The following is a 12,704-nucleotide window of genomic DNA, read 5'->3' on the forward strand; positions in this document are numbered from 1 at the left end:
ATTATAAACAGGAATTGTGACTCCAAGGCTGTTGTTTATACAGTATATACCTACATTTTAAATGGTCCAGCTACTTGTTCCGAATTTAATCTGGAAACATCTGAGCCAAATGACAGGTAAGTAATGACAGGTAAAAAGTTTGGCCTCTTATCCGTGAAATTGTATTACTAAGTTACAACTTTTAGGTTTCAGATTGTTAATGTTCTTAAGAAAGCAAGAAAATATTCAAGAGGACTCATTGTCTACTTCTGAAATCCAAAAATTGGAATTCTTTTAATCACATACATAGTTTGCATGTGATTTAAAATATAAAACACGGGGAGTTAATTCATATATTTATCTATATATAATCTGCTTGGACTTCTAAAATTAAATTTAGTTTCTCTCCTGAACTAACTTCATTTATCCCTAAACTTCTAAAGAAAATCTAACTCTGTGATAGTTTATAATACAAGAGGATGGCTTCTCAGCATTGAAGGAGATTTTCTACTTTAAAAAAAAATTTTTTTAGAAAAGAAACTTTTCCTGGCATCTGGTTTTTGTTTTTAAAAGATGAGAAATAGGGGCTGGCCCTGTGGTGTAGTTAAGTTTGTGCACTGTGCTTCGGCAGCCCATGGTTTGTGGGTTCAGATCCCAGGGGCGGATCTACACACTGCCAAGCCATGCTGTGGGGGTGACCCACATGCAAAAAATAGGGGAAGGTTGGCACAGATGTTAGCTCAGGGACAATCTTCCTCAACCAAAAGGCAGAAGATTGGCAACAGATGTCAGCTCAGGGACAGTCTTCTTCACCAAAAAAAATAATAAAAAAAGAAGAGAAATAGTATCCTTTAATTTGCAAAAAAGATACAAAACTTAATTAAAATGGGTCAGGGTAGTCCATATATAAGAACTTTAAATTGTATCAAATCATACATTCCAGGTTAGAATAACCTTGAAATAATTTTTCTTTGTTTCATTCATAAACCATAATCATTGTGTCCTTTTTTTTCTGTATTTTAAAACTATTTCTTGTGTACATTTTTCATGAAGTGGGAGGGATTGTCTGTTTATACTTCATTTCCACATGTAATTTTATTTTTATATTTGTGAACAGCATTTATTCATGTGAAAGGTTGGGGGAGGGCGCTGTAAGGCTTGTGCATGTGGCACAAAGGTTATTCTGTAAACAGGTATTTTTTTCTTCTATATTGGTGGCAGTCCAAATTAAATTAGGCTAAAACATACCCCTTTTAGGTAACTGCTCTTGACACGAGTATTCTTCATTAATCACAGGAAACATTGAAAATTCAGTCATGGTAATTGTTAGCATTTAAATTGTTGTGGGCAAAATCAAAGACTTTATTGAGTGTATGTAATTCTCTGATAGAATAGCAGTTCCTTTAACTATAATAGATACATTTCATCAAATGAGATTCCTTTTGAATACTATTTAGAAAATAAGCATGTAAATCTTATTTTTATGGTACACAAATAAGCTATTACATTACTTAGAGTTTTAAGGGCTTTTTGAAGTGAAAAGACCAGTTTTAATAATTTTCCTTGCATTTAAGTATGCATCTTGAATATTTATCAAAACTTTAATTTTAAAATACTTCTACATGTATTGTATTACAGAACTTAATATAAATCTCAAAACATTTCTTTAAGGCAAAACATCTTTCACTTTTAAAACTAAGCTTATTGAAATTGATGCTGCTTCTGGATGTAAGAATTGAATGTTGTGTTATGTAAATCTAAACACTAAATTTTCAATATATAGCTTCTTTTCCCCTTGGGTTGAATAGATCTGATCCCATCTTAGGAAAAATTCTCAATGACCATCAGTTGTTTAAGGTGAATTGTGGCCAACTTACTACTTGAAATGTGTAACACTATCAGCTATGTCATTTATAGTAAGATTCAGGTCCTACAAGTTATGTTTTTGTTTCAACTTTGTCAATTATCAGCAAGCTTCTAGTTAGCTAAGACATGATAACGAAACTTGCATATATTTTCAGTCATCTCCAGGGTTGGATGTGCCCATCAAGGGGCTTCCGAACCAGTTTATACCCAACGTTAATTAATAAGTTTTCCTACTGGTTTCAGTTAAACTAGCATAGTCAACCACATAAACTCCTTCTTGAGAAGTCTGTTGTTTTTTTTAAATACTTTGAATTGACTAACATTACATTTCTAGTAATGGGTACACCTAACTATATCATGGCTTGAGTTTCATTACATTCAGACATTAACTGTGAATTTCTAACTTGCAGACTATTGTTGACATTTTCTCTTAATCACTGATGTGTACCATACCCAAATTCCCATGTTTTGTTTGTACATTAATCAGAATTGAGTTGTAATATTGTTATGTGCCTTCATCCAAGCAAAATTTTACGTAAGCATTTCCAGTGCAAAAAATTCTGTTATCTTGGAATATTGTGTACCTTTGCTATACCGAACAGTATTTATTGTGGATGTAGACATGAATAAAGAGGTGGGGGCTGGGACTAAATATATTCAAGTTAAAAACTTTTTTAAACAGAAAACTATCTGCACATTTAATCACCATCATAATAAGGTCTGTTGGCCATTTTAGAAGTTTTTAAATATGAGTCCTTTTGACCTTTCGTGTAAATCTTAAATGGGCGAAATGAAATAAGAGCAACTTGGAAGCTAATGTCAGTGAATGTCAGTAAGTCTGTACATTAAACAGTAATGTAATCTATTATTAAAGTGGTGATGAATGGCTAAACGGGCAAGTTCTTAATCTAACTGGAAACTTAATGATGTTGGCAAGGTGTTTATGTCTGTCCCATCTTAATTTTTTTGTGTTTGAACTGTTGGTAATGTTAATTGCATTCTCTCATTTAAAAAATGTATTAGTTTTTCTAAAAGCATTCAGTATCTAAGTTCAAATAGATAACATTTTAATGGGAATATCAGTATTGTAAATTTTCAGTATGTAAATACATTGTGCTTCATATTCTGTAATCTCTGCCTCTATTCTCAGACCACTCTGAGCAAAACAGAAGTTGTTTAGTGTTTTAAGATTGTACACTTCTAGAATAATTTTACGTTCATAGTTTTTATTTTTTTAGGTTGTGTTCCTCTTATTGTTTGGAACAACCCTACTTAGCAAAGTTCTGTGAACAATTCAGTTTTTCTTGTGTTTTGAAGAGTAATGAAACAAAATTATTTTTTAAAATACTCTTTATGCTTTTCCTCTCCCTGGTATATGAGGTTTTACATATTCTCAAATCATTATCCATTTCTTTGATAAGATTTTTAAGTATCATGTATGGGATATGGATTAAGGAACTCTACACTTTCTTTTGTTGTATGGTTATTCTTCTGCTATAATTACCATCTTAGATTTCGTTTTTATTCACAAGATTTAGAGTGCTTTGCATTCTTTGTTCAGTTTATAGCTTTTCACTAATTTGGGAAAAACAAAAGCCAAAAGAATGAAAAGTTCTTTCTTCTATGTTAAAATGTTTTATCTCCTTAAGACTTAGTGTTGCTTTGAGGCTTATGTGAAAATTAAATTCTCTTAATTATCTGATGAATGATATGGTGGTAATGAGATTTAAAAATTATTTCTGCATCTCTTAGGTCATCTGCCTAATACTGTCTGGCCCAGTGTTTCTTTGTGTTTCGCATATATCCTAACTTCTCTACTTCCCCTGGATCTGCTAGTTTTGCACTTCTTTCACTCTAAGAATCTGTCTGACTGCACAGCTCTCTTAATTGAAGTGACAGGGTAAGAGGTAGGAAGTGATCCTTGAATGGATGTGTAGTGTTTTTTTTGCTCACTGTGGTTTAAGAATATGGTTTTGTTTACAAAAGATTAATGTTCCCTGTTAAAAAAAAATCAGTGCCAAGTGTGAGTCACTTTGCTCTCTCACCTTCATCTCAGTGTGAAATTTACTACCATTGTTTTAGTTTGTAAATTAGATTGTTTTGAATACAATATTTTGAATGAATATTTAGTTAGCATTGTTTAAAGAAAACCTAACAACCAAAAAGGGATAAGGGTGCCATATATGCTATCCGAATTTACTAATTTACTTTCTGTGGTAGCATGTTTTAACTCTCACAGTGAATTCTAAATCACATAAACAGCTTATTTTGAAGTGTCCGTTCTGTGAAATTTGGAGGACAATTTTTCTTTGACTGTGGTGAAATTTATTTCTACAATAGTGAACTTTCTAGAGCAACAATCATGTATGTGTTTCATAGTGTAATAAGAGGCTTTAGTTAAAATGAGGTAAGTACTATCTCCAGAGGTAGAAAGATGCAAATATGAAATGCTTTGGTAGTAGGTGAATTTGTTGTAAACATCTACAATAAACAGAATTTTGTGTGATATGTTCTAGTCAATGCAAGAAGGAATTTTGATTTTTAAAAAGAGGTAACTTATATTTAGATACTTATATTTCTTTTGCCCAACCCATCTCCATTCCTCTTAAGGAGAAATTTTCAGATAAAAGTGAATTTTATTTCACTGAGGAATAGTACATCTCTAAAATTATGTTAGAATCCTTTTAATTCACTGTATTGTGAAAACCTTAGAAAAGAGCCATATCAAATAAATGTTTGAATCTTTTACTTGAAAGATGACTTTGCCGTGAGTTTAGAAACACTGATGCTAACAAATTTACTTAGATAAGTTTCTAACAGAAACACTCGTAATTCGAGTTGTTAGTATTGGCTTGATCTTATATTATCTCAAAATGCGGGTGCTTCTCTGTGTTGGAATTATACTTAGTGCTCACTTTACAGACTTCATGAAAGAGCTGTCGATTCCATTTGTCATCTTAGTTTTTGAACAACTGTTTACCTGGAGCTTCCTTTTATAACTGATAGCTTAAAGCAAGGAATTGTGTGGCTTTGACAATAACAGGTTTGACCAAATGGTATTCTGAAAACATGAGCATTGAATGTATTTGTCGCTTTTAAGCTTCTTTTTGATATCTTTGTTTATGTAGATGTCTACTTAGGAATTTGAGACTATAATATGAAATTGGGTTATTGGAAATGGGTTATATTGTCTTCAGATTTGCTTCCGTTTGAGATTGTAAAATTTGTATTTCCAAATGGATAAATGTAAAGTGTTTAGAAACAGAAATTAAAACTGTCAGACTGTCCCCAGATCTTACGTCTGTATGGTGAAAATGAGAGATTTATTAGTAGTAAAGACCTATCTATAAAGTATAATCAAACAAAATATGAGTGCCCCCGTCCTGGGTAAAGATGTGTGTTGTCATTTCACTAACAGGGCTCTACATAAAAAGTAGTAACATTCCCCACTGGAGTGATAGATGATAGAAAGTTGCAGTGTATGCTGTGTGTTTTTTGGAAGGATTGGGTATTTTTTTTTGCTTACTGTGACTTTAATTTTCCCCCTAACGTCTCTTTTTTAACCCTCCAAACACAACAAAAAAACTAGAGAGAGGGCATTCTTTTGCAATAAGAATTATGAATTTCCCAGTAATCCATTTCCTCAGATTAGGATATTTTCCTCGTCTGTCTTTAATACTTTAACATCAGTTCTTCAAAGGGCATTGCAAATAATAAAAATAAAACATATGAAAGCTGCCTTTCTAGATTTTTTCCCATGAAATAATTACACCAAAAGCTTCATCAGCATAAGATAAAGGTACAATAAAAGGTAACATTAGAAATAGCTTAAATATCTCTTTGAAAAATAAGGACAAAAAGAAGCTATTTAAAAGAGAAAGTTCAGGATTGTAACATCTGCTTTCCTTCTTGCAGTTGTAAAATTTAGGTTTTTACTGCCAGGCAATGTGAATGTTTATGTGTACCGATGCTTACAGCCTAGTTGGGGAGGAAAAGTCATAAAAGATAAAAATTATAGTTCTGACATACTAATTAATTACTCTTAATTATAGAGCAAAAAGTATTTTTTAATTACTTTTCTGGCAAAATATCCTTAAATATTATGCCCTTTTGCCTCTCACTACATCATCTTACTGAAATAACTCTTGGAATTTATATTTTAACCCTCTGGTGTTTCAGTAATTACTTATATCTGAGTTAATTGAATGTTTCTTTTGTGAACCTCTACCTGAAGTGTGCGTATTTTTGTATTCTTGAAATTTTAGTTTATCAAATTTATTGCTTTTTTTCTTTATGTGAGTTTTCAATGAAATTTATCATTGTGGATTCCTATTTAGCTTACTTTTGGTTTGTATACTACATTAGATATTTCAATATAGGTGGAATAGAGTGAAAGTAAATGTTTTAAATTTGTATTATGTCTAAAGATTTGTACGTGGATGTCATTATATTTCTTTAAATGTGCGTACTGAACTATACATTTATAAATTTTATTTATAAATTTTGTAACATGGAGTACCATTTGATTTATAACATTTGCAGAAGTTCCTGTATGCTGTCAAATAAATACAACTAATTTGTAAAATAATTTATTGCATTTTATATTCAGTTCACATTTAATTGTTAATTACATAGAATTGATATGTGGGTGAATGGAAAACATTTACATTGAAATCATCAGAGCATTTTTTCGTTTATTTTTGTAGTATACATACTTTAGAAAATGATTTATAAATGTTTCCATCATCACAGAAACACTAGCTGCTATATTTTCATTTCTGTTCCAGTCATTAAATATGTAAGGCAAAAATATCAAGAACAAAAGCAGAATGTCTGTTTTAATCATCACATAAATTGGGAGCATTTCTCCACCACAAAGGCAGCTACTGTTTCAGTTAATTCTTACTTTGTGTTAGAATGCGCAACGGTGAAGTAGATGCACGGCTTGTGTATGTATAGTTAAGCCAGCGTTTTTCTGTGTATTATGGGGAATAGCAAAATCTACATCACAAATTTTGACACATTACAGCTGAAGGAAGAGGAACACCATCCAAGACAAAACAGTCTTCATGGGGGAAAATGACGCTTGTCCAGCAGTTTGCTTCTTGTGACTGAACTGAACCCACAAGGATTCACGGATAAAATGAACAGGAATAGATCTGAATAAAGCAAATCTGCATAAATGGTAACCAGTAGCTCTACTTTTATTTTTTATGTTGCTTAACTGTTTTATTTGAAAGAAACCTGTGTGATTTAAAAAGTTATAGCTTTTGCAACTTTATTACTGGTTATATACATTTGGCCATTATAATGTGCAAGCAATTGGAAAAAAGTCAAGTAAATGCTTGTTTTTATAGTAGTTTGTTCTTGTTAAAAATGTTCATATGATAATGTCTGTAAACAGCACCAATTTGATTATAATAGATGTAGTGTTGTAATAAACTGTTTAATGGGGCTGATGTGTAAAGCTGTTCAAGTTATTTGATGTTTACACCTCAGGGAAAGTCTTGTGTTCAGCAATATCTAAAGATACTGTTACTCTGACGTTTATACTGTCCTTCAAAGAAGCATTGCAATAGCGGTTTTGGAGATGCATCAATCTAATCTTGCGTTCAGTGAATTAAACATATTAATTAATTGTCTCTTGCCCTTGATTTTGATATTAGAGTAGGTGATTACATGGATACTTAATATTTCTATATTCTGCTTTTCTAGCTGTTTTTACCTAGTTAGCTTGTGATTTTGCTGAATGGTATGTAAACTTGTAAAAACTGAAATTTCACAGACATAGCAATCCAGTCAATGTGTTAGGGGTCAAAAAAAATGTTGTGGTTTTAACATTTTAGAAAAAACCCATACGTTATTTGCTACAGTAACGCAGCTTAATTACAACACAGATGTACTGAAATGCTTAATTGTAAACTGCTAGCATTGAAGAAATATTTTGACAGTTCTGATTTGATGCAGCAGTTATTTGCTGTTTTATATTGATAATGCTTATGGTTTATTTTTGAAGCCATGGGCAATGTAAATACAGCCGTGCAGCAGACAAATGTGAGTAAAGAGAGCCTTAGTTTTATTTTCCGGTTACTGTTGATTTCTGAAGGAGTCATGTTTATTAACATTGGGTTGTATCCTCCTGTGTGTGTAATGGGAGAGTTTGGGTGTACCTATCTCCAGTTTAAGGAATTCTCTGTATATTCATGCAACCTATTGATTCATGCTATAGTTATTTGCTTAATCAAAGGTTCTTTCAAACCTGCCTTGCATACAGTCCCACATTAAAAGCACCTGGCTCACGTGTTCTTAACTGCAAAATTAGCAGAGGCAGTGTCCACTTGATTAAGCATTTTTATGGGAAGGTCATTCTCAATCACTACTTCAGAAATTTGAGTTAAAAATCCTCAAGCAAATTAATTTGTTTTTAATATCTGATTATCTTTGAGAGATCTTTTGATAATACACATTAGTATTTAAAAAGTATAGCCAAGTTTTAGGGCAATGCTTAAAGTGTTTAGGTCCCCAGATGTTATGTCATGTGCAGCTGTAAGAGCCCGCCGGAGATTGCCCCTGCAGCTCTGCACGTTCATCTTGTCCATGGTCAGGCTTGTTCTTACAAAACCAGCTGTTTCCAATTATTCACATAATTGCCAGTTTTATTTTACAATGTATTGTTATTGGAGTATTTGTGCATGGGACCATTGATATTGATCAGAACTGCTTGCTCTCAGAAATTTCAGTGTTCTATCTTGTTGAAAATGCAGTTGCCTTTTTAACATTTGAGAGTTGTATCAAAATCAATTTTCTTGTTTTGTGTATAGGTGGTGTTTTTGTCATTTCTTAGCTTTTTTATATTTTAATTGCAATGCCCTAATGCAAAGAAGTGTGGACATAAATATATTACAAGGGAAATTAGTTAATAGTAAGCTTAAAAGGTAAGTAAATGTCCATGAGAATAAAATTTTCTCTGAACAAGTTTAAAATGGAATCATATAAATCTAACTGTGCTTGAACTGGAAATTTTGTACTAATTAAATCCTTCGTTTACCTTTTCATTTTTTATCAGTGGAACCTTTAATTATTCATTCTCTGTCATTCTTCTCCCTGCTTGGCTGATCTCATTCCGTGACTTGTTGCAGACAATGTGAGTGTGCTAGAATTGTTGGCTGCTAGTCCATTATTTTTAAATGTCAGAAGGTAACTGTTTGGTTTGACCAATTAATTTTTACAAAGTCTTTCTCTACCTGATAACACATGAATGTATAGCAGTAAAGGTGAAAATTACAAGCCTTGTTTAACTTTTCATATCCTTTCTGTTGTTTATGGGCTGATGTTATTGGAAAACTTTCTTTTCTTTTTCAATGTTTAAAAACAATCCAAAGAGATAAATCTTTACATAGACACCAAAAAAAAAGAGAGTCCCAGAAACCTTTTCATTTCTTCTTAATGATAATTGTAGTGGGTATGAAAACAAACTTGAGTTTAATTTTAAACCATAGCGTTTACTAGTGCTGTGTGGCCACATTCCTTTCAGCTGGTAAAGTTATGAAGGAGGGAGACAGCACCCGAATGGTATTGCTTCTGCAGCAACACTGAGTTGAACATGCTGCTTTTAGTTAAAAGACATCTGTTGCAGGAAGGATATTCCAGTGTAAATTTAGAAGTGTTTATTTTGTCAAATTTGCAAAGCAAGATTTGGACTAAGTTGCAGTGGCTGTTGATCATAGTTTAGTCCATTTAATGGGCCCTTTACCTAGAATATTCTTAAGCAGTTAACTACAATTTGGAGTTTACAAATAACTTATGGATTGTAGCTTAAGGTATTGTTTTCATTTAATTCTCCTGTGGAGAATATCACTTTGTTTTTTACTAGTTTAAGGTCAGTTCTTAAACATGGAGGTTTTAATGAATGTTGTATAACATTTTATAGTGAAAGGGGAAAATTGTTGGAAGGATTAAAAACTTTCTCTTTCCCTTATGTATTTCAATGTGCCAATCACCTAAATACATACTGTTTTATGAATGAGATGCTACTACAAGACTTTCTGTTTAGTGTTCTCGACACCTGAATGATAGTTACATTTTCTGTATCTTGTAAGACGGCTCCATTTTTGTTTTAAGCTTCAGCTTGTTGTTTTGAGGAAGTTTATGTTCTAAATCTTTACTAAGAATACAGTATTGAGAGTCTTGCTGTTCTACACATAACTACCTTTTGAATTTTATTCAAGTTCATTTGCATCCCATAGCTGCCTGTAAATGTTTCCTGTAGTTGTATGTACTTCAATGCACGCTTATCCATTGTACATATTAGACATTTTTGTGCTAAAATATATTAAGTGGGATTTTTGTAGCAAAGCATTCTATTTTTCTGTTCTTACAGTGTGTGTATTTTGTTGTTTGTGTGTTTTTTTTTACATTAACTTTCAGTTTAAACACTGGTGTATTTATTTTTTAGCAACTTGACTCTTAGAAGCCTTAGACTAATTTTTTAATGTTCAACCAAAAATTATAAATTTATTAAGATGTGGCCTTACATATAGCATTCCTTGTGTTTGTAATGTGAGATTTTTGATTTAGAGAAAACGAAAGATTCGGGATTAAAGTTTCATTGTAAGTTGAACTAGAAAACGTATTAAAATGTCTAGGCTTCTGGGAGGAAGTTCTTAAACTCTTCTTTCTTGACATGAGAAAGAAGCAATATGAGTTTTTTGAATATTCAGAATATTCAGGCAATTGTGTCCTGTTCAGATGATTTAGGTCTGTCTTAACCAATGTTTCTTTAAAATTTCAGGTTGTTGGCATTCACTCTGAGTATGCAGCTAGACTGTGGTTTTCGTATGGGATGTATAAACAATAGGTTAGGTATAGACAGATTTTCATGTTTTAAAGACTTCCTGCTGTATTAACTAACCTATTGTGATGAGAGTCTTTAAAAATATTAGATAGAATTTAATTGAAGTCACACAAATCTTGAAATGGTATCTGTGGATAGTAAATAGTATGGGGAATTATTCCTGTGAGAGTATCCTAAAACTCCGCCATGGGTGTAAATGTTTTACATTCATTCCATAGTTGGACGGACCCTGCGTTTAGTAGAAACATTTCATTTTGAAGATGTTCTTTTTGTCGCACTGTTACTGCATAACACTTCTCAGCATTCTGTAAGTTATTTTAAAATACAATGGTGAATTCATGTTTACTTTTTTACTTTGAAAATTATAGTACTCAGGTGGTATTTATGGGAAAGGATCCTTTGGGGTAAATCATAATGTATTCCAAGGAATGCGTCTATGACATTGATGACTTTAGCCTTAAGAAAAGGTCTGTTACTCTTCCTTCCTCGTCTTCATCCCTGGTCTATTAGCAAAGCAGTTTACAGCCTTGTGCAGCCTTACAAAGTTGTTTTACAATTTTTAATGGAAAGCCCTTAACAAAAAAAATTGTATCATATTACCAGTATCCATGAATTACTGAATCACAGTTTGTAAATAATTTGTCTAATACCAGAAGGCCAAAGAAAGTCTTAAAATTTTAGCTATTGACTCTATGGTGACTTCAGAATAAGATTTCTGTGCAAAAGGTAAGGTGATATTTGATCAGACATCTTTTTGGTGTCCGTGAGAACTAGACTTCCATATTAGCTTCTATTAAAAAGCATTCCATTTTATTAAAATGTTTGTAATTGCAGTTTTGTGTTTAATGTTTACTTTCTGTCTTTTCTTTCTTTAGCATTTAGGTGACTGTTCAGCAGTTTGCTATATGGCCATTGTTGGCCTTAAACTGCACTAGTAACAAGCATGGTATTTATCTTGTATTGAAAATAAAACACAGTTTTGATAATACTTTGCAGTTTGTCCTTTTTGTTTGATTTTAATTTGTTGACCATTGTGCGTGGTTTGGATAATTCATATTTCTTGGCAGTATGCAGTATACCAGAGATTGAACTGTTGTCCATATTTTATCTTTAAGCCAGCCTCCTAGATAGTGGTTATTTTCGTCTGTATTGGTGTTTTGATGGTTTTTAAACCCGACAATATCTGGCTAAAATTAGAACTTAAAAACCTGAAAGTTTTCTGGGCTGTTTTATGCTTAAATCTAAGATTCAGGAAACGTTTGTCTAGTTTTAAGGAATTCTTAACTTTACTAGACTTTAATCAAGTAAAAATGTCTCTTGATTGCAGCAAAAAACATCTCATCAGCTAGCTTGGAAACAATATAGAGTACTTTAACAAGTTTGACTTCATTAAGGATTTGTGTGCCAGGTATTTTATCAGGCCCCAGATTTCTCACCTGTGTGCCTTAAAGTATGTTGAAGGTAACAATCTAAACAGCTGAAATAACCATATGAGAAACAATAAGTTACCATTACTGGGATTTCTTTCCCTGCCGCCATTAAAATTGTGGTTCAGGTTTTGTTAGTTTCCCTTTCACTCTTTGTTGTATGTTTACATTTTAAAGAAGATTGCATTCACCAATCCTCACTTGCATTGAGTTAATGGAGACTTCTTGCAGAAAGTACTTGAAAGAAAAGACTGTTAAGGAACATCTTTTAACCAGATGCCACACAGAGCTCCATAGGAGTTGGTCAAGGCCTGACTTAGTGAAGGGGTTTTTTTTTTTTTTTTTTTAAGATTTTTAAATTTTTTTCCTCAAAGCCCCCCAGTACATAGTTGTATGTTCTTCGTTGTGGGTCCTTCTAGTTGTGGCATGTGGGACGCCGCCTCAACATGGTTTGATGAGCAGTGCCATGTCCGTGCCCAGGATTCGAACCAACGAAACACTGGGCCGCCTGCAGCGCAGCACCGAACTTAACCATTCGGCCATGGGGCCAGCCCCGGGGCGGGGGCCGGGGGGCGCTT

The 12,704-nt window shown here is 32.8% G+C and overlaps 1 protein-coding gene across 7 annotated transcripts in view; it reads left to right on the forward strand.

Moving 5' to 3' along the window:
• Positions 1-11,687, forward strand: part of CPSF6 (cleavage and polyadenylation specific factor 6) — a 31,335-nt gene extending 19,648 nt beyond the window's left edge. For 4 of the 7 annotated variants that reach the window (XM_044755586.2, XM_044755585.2, XM_044755587.2 and 1 more), the window contains one exon: positions 6,875-11,687. The gene's annotated coding sequence lies outside the window, so the exon portion shown is untranslated. Of the gene's footprint in view, positions 1-43 lie in introns of all 7 variants that reach the window. The other 3 variants (XM_070494710.1, XM_044755584.2, XM_070494711.1) reach the window with 1 other exon arrangement.
• Positions 11,688-12,704: the final 1,017 nt, after the last annotated feature.

Source organism: Equus asinus, chromosome 22 (assembly GCF_041296235.1).
Source record: "Equus asinus isolate D_3611 breed Donkey chromosome 22, EquAss-T2T_v2, whole genome shotgun sequence".
NCBI lineage: Eukaryota > Metazoa > Chordata > Mammalia > Perissodactyla > Equidae > Equus > Equus asinus.